Source organism: Protopterus annectens, chromosome 1.part2 (assembly GCF_019279795.1).
Source record: "Protopterus annectens isolate FY-2018-M chromosome 1.part2, PAN1.0, whole genome shotgun sequence".
Lineage (NCBI taxonomy): Eukaryota > Metazoa > Chordata > Ceratodontiformes > Protopteridae > Protopterus > Protopterus annectens.
In genome coordinates, this window is record NC_056727.1 from 1,130,530,038 (window position 1) to 1,130,549,793 (window position 19,756).

Genomic DNA, 19,756 nt, shown 5'->3' on the forward strand with positions numbered 1-19,756 from the left:
CAAGGATAACCCATAGTTGTGTATCTCAGGTGCAGCTTCACATCTTAGCCTGCTATTGCAACAAGCCTAAGCTGCCACCTTGAGGATGGGTGAGCTAATGTTGAATGCCACATTCTTAATAACCTCCAGCACCAGTTCTAAGTGGTTCTAAGAGGTCTTTCTATAAATATGTTACTTATATGTCATTTTTTTTTATATTCTTCAGTTTTATGTATTGCTACTGAACTTGACAGAAAAAGATTAATCTGAACTCCTTAACCATGATTAGGGCAGTTATATAAAATAGATTTTTGCAGCAACCATTGTGAACACCAAATTGTCATATTAATAGATTTTACTATCTCACTTGTTCTTAGGTATCCTATTAATGTTTATTTTCTGTTACTTAATAATGATAAGTTTACAAGTTGGGACCATAATCATTTTGCCTAATACACAACTCTGGCACTTTGCTACCTAGGATGGCACACAGAGGCATCAATACTACTAAAAATAATGCAAAGGAAGAAAAGACATCAAGTATCAATCTGGTTTTACATGTCATCACAGATATTGTCTGTTAAACAAATCTGTCCCTTTAGCATGCTTATTTATTTATCATCGTTATCTAAGTCTGGAGAGTGTCTATGGCACCCATTTGTTTGTGGAGATCTAAAAGATAAACTTGGTTGCAGTCCTTCCGTTTGGCCTGTACCTCCGATGAGTATATACCGAACAGCAGGTAGAGAGGTCCAAGACTGTCTTAGTAACTGAGGGTACCACTTGTAACTGGTTTTAGTTCTGCATGAGCATGGATACAGGGCATTATGTTATATATCCGGCTGAACATGGCAATCTAACCATGTGGGTTCTGTCCTTGAGCCAGTTTGGTTATTAATCCATCTAGTGACATAGGTGTTTATATTTAAGCTGGTGAGCTTATCTATAATGCCCGAGTGGGGTATTGTATCGAAGGCTTTTGCGAGGTCCAGGTAGGCTGTGTGGACCACCTTTCCCTTGTCAATGGCCTTGGTGACTGTTTCAAAGAAATCAACCAGGTTTAAGAGGCAGGATCTGCCCTTAACAAAGCCGAACTGGGTAGGATCCAGTGTTTGTAGGTCCCCGAGATCTTTATTTATGAGGTCCATGATGATCCTTTCCATAGCTTTGCAGACCAAGCTAGTCAGGCTTATGGGGCGATAGTTTCCAGGATCCGTTGAGGCACCACCTTTATGGAGAGGGACCACTGTTGCTGTACGCCACTCTTTGGGCACATATCCTGTAGTAAGGCTGAGATTGAACAGTAGTTTTATATTTGGGTTTAGCTCTTCTTGGAGTTCATGTAGGACGAGCCGGGACACCATCTGGTCCCATTGATGCTGTGTTTTTGCTTTGGAGAGGGCTCTTACCTGAGCATCTGAGATGTCAGGGGCAGCACTCTGCTGGGATAGATATTTGCCCTTTTGGTGGGAGGGGAGAAGTTTGCGCTGAACCTGTCAGCTAGGATGTTGGCAATGTCTGTGGGTTCGTGTATTTTTTGTCATTTTGGACTAATTCGAGCATATCTGGGAATTACCACCCAGGTTCCTAACATAACTAAAGAAAGCCTTGTGATTATCCTTAGTGTCCTGTGCAATTTTTCTCTCAAGCTGGCCTTAGACAATTTTATGTGTGCCCGTAGTTTTTGCTAATACTGATCAGTGATGCCTTCCCTTTTGGGATTTTGCTCTATCATTTAGTAGCTTCCTCCTTCTATTGTATAGTTTGTATATGGCTGGGGTCCACCAGACAGGACGTCTGCCTTTGGAGGATTGGGTCTTGGTTTTATTTGGGATCGATGATTCATGCATTCCTGAAGGTGTTCATAGAATGCGTTTATAAAGGATTCTGCGGTCTGGGCAGTATTTTCCACAGGCCCGAGGGCTTTGAAGGATTCCACCTCAGTTTTGAGGAGTGTGAAATTTGCTTTAGAGAAGTTTTTCACTTTGGTTTTCTGGGCAGGGGGGTGGGGTCGGGATGTGAATATCCAGTGAGATTAGTTTATGGTCTGATCTTACCAGTGAGGGATACACTTCTGGTCTGGAGCATAGAGTCCCCATGTTGGTGATGATCAGGTCCAGTATGTTTTCCCCTCTTGTGGGAGTGGTAACAAGTTGTTCCATAGCATTTGAGTTTATAAATTCTAGGAACCTTTGGGCTAGGGTGTTGGAGCTAGAGTAATGATCCCAGTCTATGTTTGGGTAGTTGAAGTCGCCCAATATAATGGTGTTTGGAGAGACCTTCATATTTTCCAGTGTTCTCAGGAAAGCCGAGTGGGGTTCCTGGGTTTGAGAGGATGGTCTGTAGCAGGCTATAAACTGGAAGGCAGTTTTACCCACTGTTAGTTGCACATGGATAGTCTCTAATGCTTCGTGCTTTGCCACCAACCTGGAGATGTGGGTATCTTTGATGAATATCGATACTCCCCCTCCTTTTGTGGTTCGGTCCAAGTTTTGGGGCCGAAAAGCATGGTATGAGGTATAACCTGGTAGTGCTGGGGTGCTCTCGGGAGCCCTGAACCAGGTTTCTGTTACTGCACAGATATCGATGTTCTCCATGCTAAGGAGAGTTTCAAGTGCGTGCATTTTGAGGTTTAGACTTCTGGCGTTGAGTAGCATTACTCTTAGTTTTTTATCCCTTGTGATACCTATGGAGGTGGGTTTGTCTTTTGAGCCTTGCCTAAAAAAGGCACTATGGGGGTAGCAAGAGCCTTTGCCAATATCCGAAAGCCGAGGGGTGACAGGTGCAAGCCGTCCCTACCGAAGCATCGTGGCTTGTCGAGCATATTATCCCAAGCTGACAGGCATTGGATCCCCTTTGAATGACACCAGTACTTAAGCCAATTGTTGAAATTGATCATCTTGTCTTCATATTGTGGCATCATTCTTGGTGAGGGTAAGATGCTACTCAAGGTTAGGGTCATACCGGCCTGGGCTACATGCTCAGAGAGCTCCTTTATGTCTCTTTTCATGTAGTCCAGGGAGGTACGTCTCAGGTCATTCACACCAGCATGGACAATGACTGAGTCATATTTGTACTTGCCTTGGAGTGACCTGAGTGCTTGTGTTATGTGGCGGATCCTAGCGCCCGACAGGCTGCTCACCGTGACCCACTCCTTGTTCAGCCTGGTGAGCGGGACGTCAGTGTGCCTGATGATAGAGTCACCTATTACAAGTGTATCAGGTGTGTTGTTTAGTCTTAATGGCTGTGACTGTTTGGCACACTGGCTTTGTGAGATATGTGTTGCACGTGTTTTGTTTTGGGGTAGCGGCTGCTTGGGTGTCTGCTTTGGAGGTCTCTGCTGCATCGGCAGATCTTTATTTAGAGCCTCCGAGTATGTTTTTGTGTGATTATGTGTTTGGTTTGCTGTCGTGGTAGGTCTATGTGAGACTGGAATTGTAGTGAGTGTGGTTTCCTTCTCCTCCTGACTGGTTATGCCAGTACTGAGTTGAGAGAGCTTAGCCTCCAGTTTGGCTATATGGTTGCATCTCTCACATGTGTTGGAATTTGTTGGGAGGAGGAGAGCATTGTCTGTGTACATGAGGCAGTTGTAACATTGCCTCAAGATTCCCAGATTCACCAGCTGGACCGGAGAGGAGATTGACAACTGACCTTTGGACATGCTAGAATAATATTGGGAATTCCTTAATAATTGAAAACCAGGGCCAGTGGGAAGTGAGGGTGTAGTGCTTTTAATTTTTAGTGCTGACTTATATAATTGCTTTAGTGAGCAAGTGCCAGGTAACTTAAGTGCAATGTGTTACAGGTAACTTAAATGCAAAAATGACAAACAGTAACTTTCTTTCAAGTGAAACAAGGAAATAAGTACTGTAAGTAATGCAGATATCACTAGTGATCCACAGAAGCGCTGAGAAGCCGCGTATTAGGTGGAATTAGCGTTCCAGGAAATAACAAGCAAACAAACAACAAGCATATAAACAAAGCTAGATTCAGCAGGCCTGGATCTAGTCTATGCTACAGCAAACAAGGTGTACCAATTTCAGTAAGATACAGTTCAAATATTCAGGCACTATAAACCTTTAACCAGGAATTCCCAGCTCAGAAGGGCAGAGTCCAGCCTCTTCTCCCACAAGAGTGCAGACCACAAACCTTCTTAATGTGAAATAACTGGCCTGAAGCCCAAGTGCTTAAACCAGAACTAATACACTTTAAGAATAACAGACATTGGGCTCTCAATCAGCAGTTCCCAATTTAGAAGGATCTACAGTAACAGAAGCTCTACAGTTTAATAAGTTGCTGCTCTTGTGGTTCAAAAATACTTAAAACCTGTATCCAAGTTAATTTGCTGCCATCACACCAAAAGATCAGGGTATGCCTCTCCTTGTGTAGGCATACGCAAAACGCGTAAACCCCTCAGAATCACTTTGAAATGCTAATATGCTTTAAAATGTATCCATTGCCATTGCAACCACTTCAATTTACATAGGTCATTTTCCAGTCCTGAATAAAGTTTAAGAAATTGTTCACCTTTCTGCCTTCACACTCTCATGTTCCATGTTGACACTGGATAAATCTATCCTCATTAGTGGATTGCAGTCCATATGAGCCAATTTCCTCCATTGTGCTTGTACCGAACTAATGGCTGGAGTAGTAGGACAATATTCTAATGGCATCAACCTGTAAAGATAAAGAATGAGCATCAGAGGGTTTAAGTTACAATCTTGGAATTTAAGACCTGCTTTGGGATAGAGCACAGGGCATCATTGGAAAGCATTGAAAAAAGCAACTCCTTTTAAAGGTGACCCATGCCATGGACAAGTTAGGTTAGGACAAACATTTTATAGATAACTTATAATTGAGAAACAGCCAGAGAATGTTTAAACATCCTGGTGTGATATTTTGGCAATATGAAGTACCACTTAAAAACCTGGTAAAAGACATTTGCACAAGCATCATGTGATCAAGTTCATTGTCTGGAATCTTCCTTACCAGGAGCTACAGTAGTCAAGAAGCAGTGGAATCAGGGCATTCACAAACACAACTAGGCTGTCAGTTGGCTGTCAGTTGATAAAGAGTGCTTGATCCACACAATGTTCCTTTGTTGAAAACATGAAAACATCATGACAGCTGTCACTAGCTCAGTTGGAGTCAGTTAGCACTCAAGGATAACCCATAGTTGTGTATCTCAGGTGCAGCTTCACATCTTAGCCTGCTATTGCAACAAGCCTAAGCTGCCGCCTTCCACTGAGGATGGGTGAGCTAATGTTGAATGTTCACTCCACATTCTCTCCTGCAAAGAACCTCCAGCACCAGCGCAGCTAGTGGGAGCTCTAAACCAAATTCTAAGTGGTTCTAAGAGGTCTTTCAAAAATTACCCATTATTGCTAGCTTCTTAATCTCATTGCTTTTTTAACTTTTTCATGATACATTTGCATCTATAAATATGATTTACTTATGTCATGTTTTGTTTATATTCTTCATTTTTATGTATTGCTACTTCATAATAAGTATTTAAATAAATCTGAATTTGAACTTGACAGAAAAAGATTAATCTGAACTCCTTAACCAAGATAAAGGGCAGTTCTACAACATTACCCAGATTTTTGCAGCAACCATTGCTAAAAACAGAACACCAAATTGCCATATTAATAAATTTTACTGATCTCACTTGTTCTTAGAGTATCCTATTAATGTTTACTTTCTGTATAGTACTTAATAATGATAATGTCTGTTAACGGTAATATTCGGTTATAAATAAACCAACAAATTGTCTTTCATTAAGATTATAGATTCATATGGTTTACAATGCAGAGTTGGTACATAGACCATAATCATTTTGCCAATACACAACTCTTGGGGCACTTTGCTACCTCCAGGATGGCAAGAAAAGTCAGACTAAAGATAAGATTATGGTGATCCACAGAGGCATCAAGGTTTACCATAAAATAATGCAAAGGAAGAAAAGATATCAAGATATCAATCTGGTTTACATGTCATATAAAATTATTCCACAGATATTGGAAGCACTGTTAAACAAATCTGTCCCTTTAACATGGCTTATTTATTTATCAATGTTATCTAAGTCTTTACTTTAAGTGTCTATGGAACCATTTGTTTTGTGGAGATATAAAAGATAAAAAAAGGTTGAGTCCTTAACAGCAAAGAATGTTTGGCATAAATTTCTGTATATGAGTCTATAGGAAACAGCAGGTAGGGATAGAATCTCAAGCCTGTCTTAGTAACTGAGGGTCTTTGTAAATTGTTCCCTTTAGTTAGGACCCTTTGGAATTTTTAGATCTGCATGATATTTGCATGGATACATCTTAAAAGGGGCATTATGTTATATATCTGGCTGGAACATGGCAAAGTATAGAAAAATGATGATTTATCTTCAGCTGGAAGAGATACCTTTGGTTATTAATTTGTCTGTCAAGAAAGATTTCCTGACACTTCTGTTAGGTGGTGTTGAAGTATAAGGTGTTATCTATGAACAAGCTGTGATATCTGAGGACAGGATCAGTCTGGAGTGGGGTGAAGCCTCTATTGTAAGCAAACGTTGAGATTTCTTTACCAAATGCTGACAATGCTATGCTTCTTTACAATTACTTTAAGCCTTCTTTTAATACACATTGATTTATAGTTTAGCCCTTGCAGTAGTAACACAGAATCAGATGGTGAACACAGATAATGGCCATCTTTCTTTCAGTCAATGGCAAATTTAGATATCATTATATCCAAGTTAGTTGTATGGAGATCCAGTTAGTAGATGCCAGACAGAACACATTCTTGTACTAGGGCATTAGGAACTGTACTTCACTAGTTATTTTACTTATTTATTTATTTACTTATTTATTTGTTTGTCTATTTTTGCAATCTTAGTGCCTGATTCTTTAAATACATGGATCTATCTCTCACCCAGGTTGCTTTTCATAGTACAAAATGACTGCCTACATTTAGGTATTTAAGCCTGATTACAGTCCCTTCATAAGGAACAGTGTCAAAGGTTTTCACCAGATTTGCATATGCCGTATGATCTGCATAACCACTTTCTACTATGTCAGTAACTTTTTCAAAGAAGTTTACTAAATAAAGTTAACACGGTCTCCTTTAGGCAAAACCATATTTTGCAGATCCAGGTAATAAGAATTTTTTTCATATCAAACATTTTACAATCAGATGTGATACATTCCAAAGCTTTGAAAATTAGTTTTATTAGGCTAATTGATCTTAGTTCCTAAGATCTGAGGTGAGGTCATCTTTATGGAAAGGCATAATGACAGCCATTTTTCATTACCTAAGAATTTATGCTATGCAATGATTAAGCTAAAGATTTTAAGAAGAGTTTAGAGTGGGCATGTTTAGTGCTGTTAATTAAGAAATTATATACATTATTAGGGCCAAAAAAGGTAGCATTTCTTAATTTAAAGAGTACAATTAGAACAGTGTATAACAAGACTGAGGGCAAGAGAGACTTTGTGAATTTGTGGAACTTCAAAGACTGTTTCTTGCCTGTCATTACCACCCAGACGTATCTGCAATTATATTAGCAATATCTTATGGGCTGGACTGGAAAATACCATTATGAATTAAATAATTCTGAACATCTTTGAGTGTTATTTCAAAACTGTCTGGTGGGATTAAAATAGATTCATGATTATCCATCTGAACTGTAATTTTAATTCATGTTCTGCCTTGATATGGGTTATGGTAACTTTCAGACTTTTAGTGATCTTTTTATTAGTATTGTTCATATTGGTAGATTGTCTTCTATATTTAGACTTTTTTTCTTATTTTACTGTATGCTTGATAATGCCGGCATTACACCAAGGTGACTTATTTTTACATTTCTCAATTCTGTCTTGGATTGGAAGCAGTTGAATTATGGTACTTGTCAGATGTGAGTAAAATGCATTGGTATAAAAGACTGAGGTTATAAGAGGGTTGGAGATCTTGCAGTTGAATTTTAAACATTTATCATATACTTTTAATAGGTTTGTCTTTTTAAAGTCATTGAATACAGTGCTGTCCATTGTGATGGATTTATTCTCAATTCTTTCTCTGATTGGAACCACTTGGTTTATGGTACTTGTCAGATATGAGTAAAATTCATTGCCATAAAAGACAGTAAGATTATAAGAGGGTTGGAAATCTTGCAGATGAATTTTGATACTTTTAGCAGGTTTATCTTTTTAAAGTCCTTGAATCTAGTGGTGTCCATTATGATGGGTTTAGAGGCCTTAGAAAGAGAATATTACTGATTTTTAGCTGAAAGAAGAAGAAGAATACAATACTATGGGTGCAGGGCAGGTACGTAGAATATCAGTGAGGATGTTTTATTGGTGTTTTATTGATGTTGGACGGCGCAGTGGTGCAGCGGTTAATGTTGTCACCTCACAGCAAGAGGTTCACCGATTCGATTCTCGGCTGGGGTGCCTTCTGTGTGGAGTTTGCATGTTTTCCCTGTGTTCGCTTGGGTTTCCTCTGGGTACTCCAGTTTCCTCCCACATTCCAAAGACATGCATCTGGAGCATTTCTCCCCGGGCCTCCACTGAAAACAGGCTCTGTGGAACCTAGTCGGACTTTCCCGGTCAACAAAATGATAAATAAAAAAAATAAATAAATAAAAAATAAAATGTTATCTAGAAGATTTTGACACCTAGTGGATTGGTTACCTGTAAGCAGAAAGGCATTTAACATTTTCAAGGTCTAAGAATCACTGGATAAACCCATCCTTTGTGGTATATGCCCTCCAGTTAATTCCTGAAATCACTCATAAAAAGGGTATTCTTATTTATGGGTAGTTCAGTAAGTTCATTAAGAATTATTCTGTTGTCCTGCGGGTGCATTAAAAGTGTTCTAGCAGCAGATGAGAAATGTAACTTGTTTAGGGTGACTTGAAGTTCATTGGTTTCTTTTTGTGGGTCACAGGAAATCTGTCTAGAATTACTCTGGTCAAATACTGATACTCACCCCACAATTTCACGCAAGTCTGAAAGGTGTTTGGTGTTGAACCCAGTAAATAGGGAGTTCTGTCTTTACAATGAAATCTAGCCTTTGTTGCAACATGGACACTGATGTGTTTTAGTTACCTAAAGAGCTGAATGATCCAAAAACTTATTTTCAAGTCTTCTGGCACTGAACACTGCAACTCTGATGTGGTCCAGATTGGATGTTGCCTTAAATAGGTATTATGTGAGCTGCAAATGTTTTAATCAGCAAGTGTAAAAAAGAAAAATAAAGAACAAGCCATACTTAGGGAAGAAGGTTAGATTTTCAGTCATCTCACCACAGCCTTAGCCTAATGTTTAAGCTTATTATCTTCTTTTTCTAAGCCAAAACAAAGAAAAAACAAACTGCAGGTCTGCGGAGACTCTGACTGTAAGCTCCAGGATGAAGCAAATGTACTTTGAAACAAAATAAAGTACTCCAAAAACGTTTTATGATGAGTGCTTTCATTTTATTTGTAAAAATGTCTTCAGATAAGTTCATGAACCTTTATTAACTGCTTATGTAACCTGGTCTTGTCAAATAACATCAAGCCTTCTCACCTAACACAGCAGATTTAAAGTGACAGCACCTTAGTTACATGCAGCTAAAAGAAATTGCATCTAATGAGACCACTCCCAATTTGGTAGGGTGGGCATGACACAGTACCCAGTTTCGGGCTGAGAGAATTCATCAGCACTTCAAATATGGTTACAACTAACGGTAATGAGAATAACTCGAATTTTGACAGTAGGGTTGAATTTTCTATGAGTCACAATTATCCTGTTTTACAAGAATGGCTTCATGGTGATGTTCATTTGGGTGATACACAGCAATGCAGCACAAATATTGTACAGTATTTGGTGGAATTCAATTACAAGTTGCTTAAGATCAAAAAATTACAACTGGACAATGCGTTTTTCTCTGAATGCATAAAAGCAAATAGAGTACCAAAAGGCCTACTCATGTGGTGGTACCCAACAGGGCTTATAAATGATTCTCCACTTCAGTACGAGTTACAGTGGATGTTCAATCATCATGGATGTGAGTACATGGAACTACTCATAAAAACTAATGTTAAGCTCATAGAGGAATGCATTGCTGATGTTAATTCTATAGACAATACCATCACCCATGACTTTCTCATTTGACCTACATAAGTATGAATATGGGAGAATTTTTTCCAGCATTGATGAAAAAATCCAGATTATAAAGGGAAGAAAAACTGAGAAGCTGGAATGAGACAAAAAAGATTATTTGAATTGTAAATCTTACCCAGTTCCACCAACCTCACAAACTTGGGGTAATTAATTAAAATATAACCAGACATCTAACCCTGGGCAAAATTCCACTGTGGAATGTAATAATCATGGGGAAAATCATGTCAATGAACAAAATGAAACCAATAACACTTCTAACAGCTTCAATGATGATTTAGGATATTCCCCCACTAAGATGATTAGAATGAATAAGAACAAACCTGAACAATGGCCAATGGGAATCACATGCTTTTTCCCAGGTTCCCCAGAGAGGGCACACCTGATGGAGGAATCAACGACACAGGAACCCCAACTGGAACTAACACAAGGTACTGTTGTTAACTATACCGAATCTGAAAAATGCACAATCATTACAAACTACAAGGGGGACTTCAGCATTTATCACTTTTTCTTCATATGTAGTAGATAATGATTGTTGTGATATGTTTGCAATGAGTATGACATTTTTGCCTAATAAGCAAGATAATTTAGCTTATGCCCTCATAGACCTTAAACACTTTGTAAGAAAGTTAAATTTGAGTGTTACGTTCAACAATGTATCTTGTGTGTTGAAGGACATGATATATCTAGTATTTATAATCCACCTACCCACCCCTCATTGTTGTTATCTGAAAAAATATATGAACTAGACCTGTGTGATCCACTGAGCAAGAAATGCAGTGTTCTGGACAATTTAAGTCAGAGAAAGAAGGCATTATTGGATGAACTTAAATGACTTAAGAATAATGACACCCAACAAGGGGTGTCTTATTATGGAGAAATCAGATTACAATACAAGAATGTTTGAAATATTAAGTGATAGATGTTATTTGCAAGTTTCCCTCAGTGAGCTAAATACAGCTTATAGGAAAATCAGAAAAACCATTAATGACATGTTTATACAACAACACATCAAGATAAATGAATTCAGTTTTCTCAGTGGTCCCTGGAATTTTTGGGGTTCCCAAAATACATAAGAGCATGCAAAGCCCTTCCCCCCATGAGATCCATACTGGATGCTAGGAGCTTAATCAAACACCACTGTGCTAAGTTTCTAGATATTAAACTACAAGCACTGGATGCAAATAAGAGCTATATTTGCAAGGATTTCTGGAATTTTCTAGGGAAAATTAATAAAATTATATTTAACAGAAACCACACATTTTTACAATTAATGCAAAGGATTTGCACACTTCTATCCCACACAATATAGGATTTGAATGGTTTGTGGAATTCCTGTTTGACAAAGTAATCCCCCAGGACAAAATTAATATCTATGAGACCCTGTTAGAAATTGTACTGAAAAATATATTTTTTTGATGTTCAGTGATGAATACTACCTACATAGCATGGGGGAGGGTGGCAATGGGTTCTGTATTTGGTGGATTGTTTGCAAATATATGCATGATTAAAGGGTACAAAAAATCCTTTTTCCTTCTGTATACATTAAGTCATGCAAGCTCTACATCCATTTGTTTGGATGGCATTTTTATTATTTGGGGTGAAACATCAGAGACAATTTCAGAGTTCACTGAATTCATCAATAAGAGCACACATTTCCTGAACTTTACATATGAGAGTAATGGCACCAACATCTCATATTTGGATATCTGGCTCACAAAAGATGTTACACTTGAGTGTTTTACTTCTAAAAGATACAGAAAACCCACACATTCTATTACATACTTGCATTATAGCAGTTCACACCCTCATACATAGAAACAGGCAGTTGTAAAGGGACAGTTAGTGAGGGCTGCCTGCATGACATCCTCTTTTGACACATTTTTGGATGAATGCATAAAGATTACATTTTGGCCAGGGAATACCCCAATGGGTTTATTGACAATTTAATATAGGAAGTTATTAACAAGAGAAAAGTTATATGTCCCATTACTGGATACTGTGGGAAAAGTAATACAGGTAGATACAAGTGGAGATGAACAAAACATAATGGCTGTTACACATTATTGTGCTATTCCAGCACTGAACAATTCTGAGAACCAAAACTTTAGGAACTCTTTTATAACAATTTTCAGTACTGACAGTTATATCATTAAAAACATCATTGAAAAGAATTGGAAGATTCTGGGAGAGAACAGTGAATTCCTAGAAAAAAACTGGACCCAAACCACACATAGTATATTAAAAGGGTCCCAATTTAAAGAACATTGTCAAAACCTTTGGTACTAGATGGAATAATAACAAGCCCAACAGAATGAGTAACTGTGGAAAATACCCTTCTTGCAAATACATACTAGAATGTAACCATTTTAAAATAAAAGATTATGCATTTCATATTCATGGTACGCTAAACTGTCAGACATAGGGAGTTGTTTATTCTGCTTTATGCCAAGTATGTTCAGCATAGCATATTGGAAATGCTAAGTGGAAATGTAAAGACTGCATATGTGAACATATGTATGATTTAAAGAGAAAAAAATAAAATAAATGCTCTGGTTAAACATCTGAAATCTCACTCTGAACATCATTTTAAGTTTGCCATTTTAGAGAAAGTTAATAACACTGGCCACTATTATTGGAGAAAAGAGAACTTTGTCACGATCCTAATAAAACAACACAGACACCCAAAGACATTTGACGACCTTCATTGTAATGAAAATGAATAACAAACATCAAACTTTATTGAGCCACACAAATCCAGCATTGCAACAAATAGGATAGTAAATATAAGGGCAGCACACCCGCCCACCCTAGGATAAGCAGCGTCCACCACTTGCTCACTTATCATAGTAATTATTGGCCTGCAAAGTAAGTTACCATGCCCAGATCCCCAGCTGCATCAGTAAACAACTGTATCTCCCATTGCTCTACCCAATCCAACTGCCAGAATGAAATCTCATTAAACTGTTCCAAAAATGTCATCTACAACTCTAAATCAAAGGCCAATCCTCCACCCACACCATCAGCAAAGGAAAAGCCGACTTAATATCTACTTTAACCAGGAATCCTCTAAACTCCTGATAATTCAGACTGCATCATCCAAAGATGAATACGTGACCTTAACCTCTGCACTGGGTATGAAGTCATTCACAGACTTACCCCCAGGGTATGACAAATGATGAATCAAACAAAATTCACCTTGCTTTTTCTTAGGAACCAAACATAATGGTGACACTTTAAAGTAAGAAAATGGAGGACAACTAAATGGACCCAACAATCTCCCTGCCTGACACTCCTTGTCAATCAACTCCTGCAAAATCTCCTCCCTCCCTCTTACAGACTTCAAGTTTTTCCCACCATACTATCCCCCAACAACGTAGACTTAATTGAGAAAACCCTTGAAAAAACCTCAATCAATTCCCCTGCCACACTTGGCAGCAGATAATGGGCCAGGAATGACTCCAAAATCTGGACCTTAATAGGGGAATGAGTTCCCCGGTCACCCCCTAACTCTATGAAAGGACCCCCCTTTGCCCCTGAAAATTACCCCAGCCTTGTCCACCTATCCATGCCAAGTGAGAACCAACCCAACCTCTAGGATGCACAGAATAAGTCATCTACCCCCAACAGGGCTCCCCCCACATTGTGTAACAGCATGAGCTCACATACACTTAGAGCAAATGTGGGAAAATTTACAACCTATCCAAGAACACTTCCCTGCATTAAATGCCCATCATATCCCAGCACCTCCCTCGGATGGCTGAGCCAATCTACTACTCCATACACCAGTGTCCATCATGGTAGAAATCCAAATGTCTGGGAGTCTAACCTCCCACTGTATGGCTTTATCCACTGCCTTCTGCTTACGAAACTTCTGATCATACCAAAACCATGCATAGCCTGGCTGCAGCCTCTGTGATTCCCTGATAGTCAAAAATAGGCCAAAAGTGAAAGAGCCAGTGAAGTATCCCTCTCCAACCAAGCCACCATGCAGTATATAAAACCAAAGACTCAATTATCCTATGACCTGGGCTGAAACCTACCTACTCTTCTGCAACCCATGGCTGACAAGGCCACCAAAAGTTCCTTCCCATTAGCCAACTTTGCCTCTGTCAACCGTTGAACCCCATCAGCATCAAGCAATTCGAAAATATCAATGAATTCCCCTTTCCAAATATTTTCCTTCACCACCAAAGATATGTGGGGAGCCAAAACAATGGGAGCCCCGTCCTGATGTAAGGCATACATCACCTACCAATCCCCCGGCCACAACCCAAAATCAACCCCACAACATCCAAGTCAACCCCAAATCCAGATCAAGTAATGATAGAGTATTATCAAAACCCCCCTCACAATCAACCAATGCCCTTCCTCACTCCCCATCAGACATGATAAAGAATTACCTGCAGAAGACAAAGGGGCCATCATTGGCATCCCAACCTCCATTGCCACATCTTCCAATGCTGACTGTCTGGCTCTCTTTGCCCTCGATCCCTGGGTTGCAACCACTGTCTGCCTCTTCCATCGAGTTTTTGGATCCAGGGCACTAGTTGATGGAACTTCAGTAGAAATGTCCTTGAAGAGGTCTTCAGCCTGCACCACATTACTGGCCCATCTCTGTCTCAACCCTTCAGCCATGATAACCTAAAGAGACAAAAGAGAAATTGTTGTTAAAACAACCCTTAAAGAAATGCTTGCTAGCACCAACCAGTACCTGCAGACAAATAGAACACATAATTCCTAAAAATCCTTATGCCTATCACCTGTCTCCTAAACCCTACCCTTGATTAAATAATCCCCCCTACCTACCTGCTCTAAATCAGCCCAGGGCCTGGTCAGAGAAAAAAAAATTGCAAATACACTCTAACCTAAGTTGGCTGTCTTGGGACTTGAACCATGCGCCTCTGCATGTCAAACTGCAACCCTGTGCATCTAACAGCTAGTTACCTTTTCATCTTGGTGTCAGTCACCTATATCTATGACCTCTATAATCAATTATTTAATTATTATTCATTTTTTATTTGTAATAATACTATTTATGATATTAAATCTAGCCACCTATGTCACCTATAATACAGCTGCCCACCATCTGACACACACTCAAACCCTACTTAACTAAAGAACCTAACCTGATCTCCCTGCCTACCCATACACACTGTAGAGCTTTTTCTGTTGTTTTTTTTATTTATGCTAAAAAAGGCAATCCGTGATTGCCAACACTACCACACATGCGCACACTATCTGCTCAACCGCAGAAAGACACAACGGCTTACCTTTGGCCCAGAAAACAATAACCACCAGGGATACAACATCCAATGACACCAGCACACACCCCCACATCCCAGGGACATACCACTAGCCACTAGGGAAACAAAACCATCCACACAAACCTCTCAAAGCCGTCACTAGCCACCAGGGAAATGAAACCATCCACACAAACTCCACAAACCCACCACTAGCCACCAGGGAAATTAAACCATCCACAAAAACCCCACAAAGCCACCGCTAGCTACCAGGGAAATGAAACAATCCAGACAAACCTCTCAAAGCTGGCGCTAGCCACCAGGGAGACGAAACCAACCACACAAACTCCACAAAGCTGCCACAAGCCACCTGGGAAATGAAAACATCCATACAAACCCCACAAACCCATCACTAACCACCAATGAAAACCATCCACGCAAACCCCACAGAGACACCACAGCCACCAGGGAAGAGAAACCAACCATTACCAACCCAAACCCCCCCAACATCAGCACTTACCTGCTGCACTCAAGGAGACAAACAGCAACCAAGTCAACAAACCTGAGCAAGTGACACTCTCCTCTGCACACCACTATGCCAAGCCATTTTCACTCTATTCCTTTATTCTTTTTTTTTTTTTTTTTTTTTTTTTTTTATATACAGGTGGCCACACTAGCACTACTGTGCATGTTCACCCGGCCACAACTGACAGTACAAGACAGCGAATAACCGCTAATCCACCAGGAACACAAGCAGCCATCAAAAACTGCCACAACCAAGCAAAAATCCACTAGACCACCATGGAACAACCTAAAATAAGCAAAATGACAAGAAAACGCACAAACTCAGACTAATAAGCCACTAAACCACCAGGGAACCCAAATAAGAAGAAAGAAGATGTATAAGTAGACAAATAACTACCAAACCACCATGGACATAAATACAGGAAAGAAAGAAACCATGAAAACTCAAACTAATAACCTACAAGAAATAAAGAAACCCACACCGCTCCTCACCATGATCTAAAGTACCGATCTCCCTAAACTACCTTCTGTAAAATGTCTACACTACATATCTATGCAATATTGCCATATGCCTTTTCATCAACCCACCATAATCTATAAAAAAAAAACATGTATGTATATAACCCATACTATACTCACCTCTCCATCTAGCACTACCTAAGGCCTACCTTACTAACACCTCAGGTCATCAGGACGTGATCCTGCTTCAACAATACCACACCAAAATGTGCTTATTCATACCAGTTTCCCCTACAAAACCTCCTAAGACCCACCCTATGCCTTACCTCACTTCCTCCCTCAGCTCACAACTTAATTAACTCTTCCTACCCACTCACTATCAACACTACCTAACTTACCTATCTTCCTACATCCAGCTCCCCCATGCTATTCATACCAAGGTCATCCCATGAAAAATTAATTTGTTCCAAACTTCACTTACTGGCAATTGACTTTAAATACTTGTCTTTGGCTAGGCTTAAATGAACAAACTTCCAAAAGCTGTTTATTAAAAATAAAAGCACTGCAAAATAAACAATGTGAATGTGTTAGAAATTGTGCTATAACATCTGCCCCCCCAGATTTAATAAAATCCATGTAGACATACTGTACAGCCTACACAGGAGGTACTGTAGCTGTGTAAGCAGTACACCTTCTGTAGTGCGCCATGCATATTAATGAAAGCATGTTACTGAGGGAGAGCCATGTAACATGGTTTTTGAATCAGTGTATAGAGTATGTTACTGTGTCCAGAGATGTGCAACACACCCCCTGCACTGTCAAAGTGCAGTATATCAGTGTATGCATATGTATTATATTTATTTATATATTTGTTTTTATATTTGCGTAGTGCGGCATGGTGTGCAGCAATTCACATGTGCCAGACATCTAAAAATAGAAACTGGATTCATTTAATTATAAATGCAAAGGGCAAGTTTAAGCATAGTTGAGAGGATGTGCTCGGTACCGTGCTGTGCTCAGCAGTGCTTAAATGTAGGTGAGAGATATATGTAAAAGTATAGCAGCATTCTACACATCCATGCAGCGAAATGGTTAGAGTGACAGCCTTATCTGCAGTAGGTGCAGGGAATGTGTACACAGAAGGGTTATGAGCCATTTATTTTCCAAATACAAATCATGCCAATCATTTTTAAATCCTGATGTGTTGCAGTCAGCTAAGCTCCACTAAGCCCTGCTAAACCATGCCAAACACCACTTAAACAAGATCTGTTTTAGTGCTGCTTGGCACTGTGCAGCTCCACTTAGCTGGTTTGCACACTGCTAAGCGGTGCCAAGCACTGCTAAGCATTGCCAGTTTAAGTACCGCTGAGCTGAGCTCAGCTGGTTTGCAAGGTGCTATGTGGCACGGCACATTTTTAAAAATTGCCCAGTGGTGTTAAAGTGCAGGAAAACAGGGTATATTAAGACCAATAGGCAGGAATACTGCAGAATCCATTGGAGTTCAAGCTGTGAGGATACTATGGCAGGTTTTAGAGAGGGTTTGTGCTTTCAGTACAGTGGTGGAGCATTGAAGAGTCCAGGGTCATGGTCAGTCTCCTAGTCAAAAACCATGAAGACCGGCTCATGCAAGGTGGTTACCAAGGCATGGAGTACAAAGTGAAGGCCTGGGACCGGCTGGCAAGGGACCGGCTGGCAGCACAGGTGTTGTCACCATGACGATGACCTGAAAAGAAGGAAGTTGGCTCTCTTGGATGCCTGGGTCCAAGAATTCTTGGGGGGCAATGTTCCACAAGAGTGTGTGTTCACCTGTGTTTCACCAATATTTAACCTTGAATGTCTGTTAAACTGGTATGCATAATGGTGGGCGACTCTACCAACCGCTGTAGAGGTGAGACCTCACAACATCGAAGCGCATGCAGGGTGCCTGGCAAGGTTGCCTCTTGAGTGTGGTAAGTACAGATATATCTTCAAATCAATTGTCATATACACAAGAAAAAGTAAAGTATTAACTGCCATTAGGTATATAAACAGTTTTGATTGTATTGTAACGAATGTGGTCATAGACCTGGACTGCAATAAGTGACTACTGCCAAATGTACTGCAATAAGCAGGAAAACATTAATTATTAACCTTAATTAAGAAAATAAAATAAAGTTTCCATCACAATAACTGTGGACTTACAGCTGTATTGCAACACTTGCATTATATTAACTGTTGGACAATAAAAACTCAAAAGTATACCAGTAAATGCATGAAGGCATCTGTAATGAACTGTTGTGCAATACTTGTGGAATGGGAGCTGATATTTCAACCCAGTAACAATATATTGTGTACGCCTGCAGTTTATTTAGTAATGTATAGGTTACCTAGTATCTGTACCATGAATGCATTTCATGCACGTGTGTCCAACTGTCACTACAGTGTATTATAACACTGTAGTATTAGCAGCAGATCATATATTGTTTGCAGGTTAGCTCTAGGACAAAATCAGTCAGTCAGATAGCATCAATGACTCAGTAGCTCAGTTTTTTTAAATGTTTTGTATGAACTACATTTTGCTAGACACAGACAAGGGTTTGAATCCGGTTCCATGTACTAATACCTATTATTGAATTATATATCTTATGATGACAGATATTCTCTCCACTGGGACTACTGGTAAATGGGTGAGGTGGCCCATAATATGTGTAAATAATTATTTGTTCAGCTGTCACAGACTGTTGAAATCATTCTCATGAATGTGGTAGTTATCCAAACAATAAAGGAAACAGGTTCAAAATAAAATAAATAATATGTGTAATAACAGATAACATTCTCTCCACATGGACACAGGTAAAATGGTGAGATAGCTCATAGTATGTGTAAATAATTGTTTGTTCAGATATCACAGACTGTTAAAATCATTCTCATTACTGTGCTACTTAACCAGACAATAAAGGAAACAGGTTCAATAATAACAAACTATAAGAAAATTAAAGAAATAAAATGTGTAATAACAGATATCATTCTCTCCACATGGATACAGGTAAATGGGTGAGCTAACTCATAGTATGTGTAAAAAATTGTTTGTTCAGATGTCACAGACTGTTAAAATTATTCTCACAAATGTGATCACTATCCAAACAATAACAGAAACAGGTTCAATAATAACAAACTATAATAAGATAAAAGAAATAAAATGTGATTTCAAGGTACGGCTGCATTCCTGGAGTCTCTTGTAAAGGTTGATGCAGTCAATTACTGCATGTGATGCATATATCCCCTGCAGTCAGTGCTATTAGGTATGATCCACATGCCTGCCAAGCATGCCATGATAGTTGTGAACTGTGTACTGTACACATGCATATCTCTCAAGTGTCACCTGTCATGGAATGCAATTGCTGTTGTGCAGTCCCTGTCACAGAT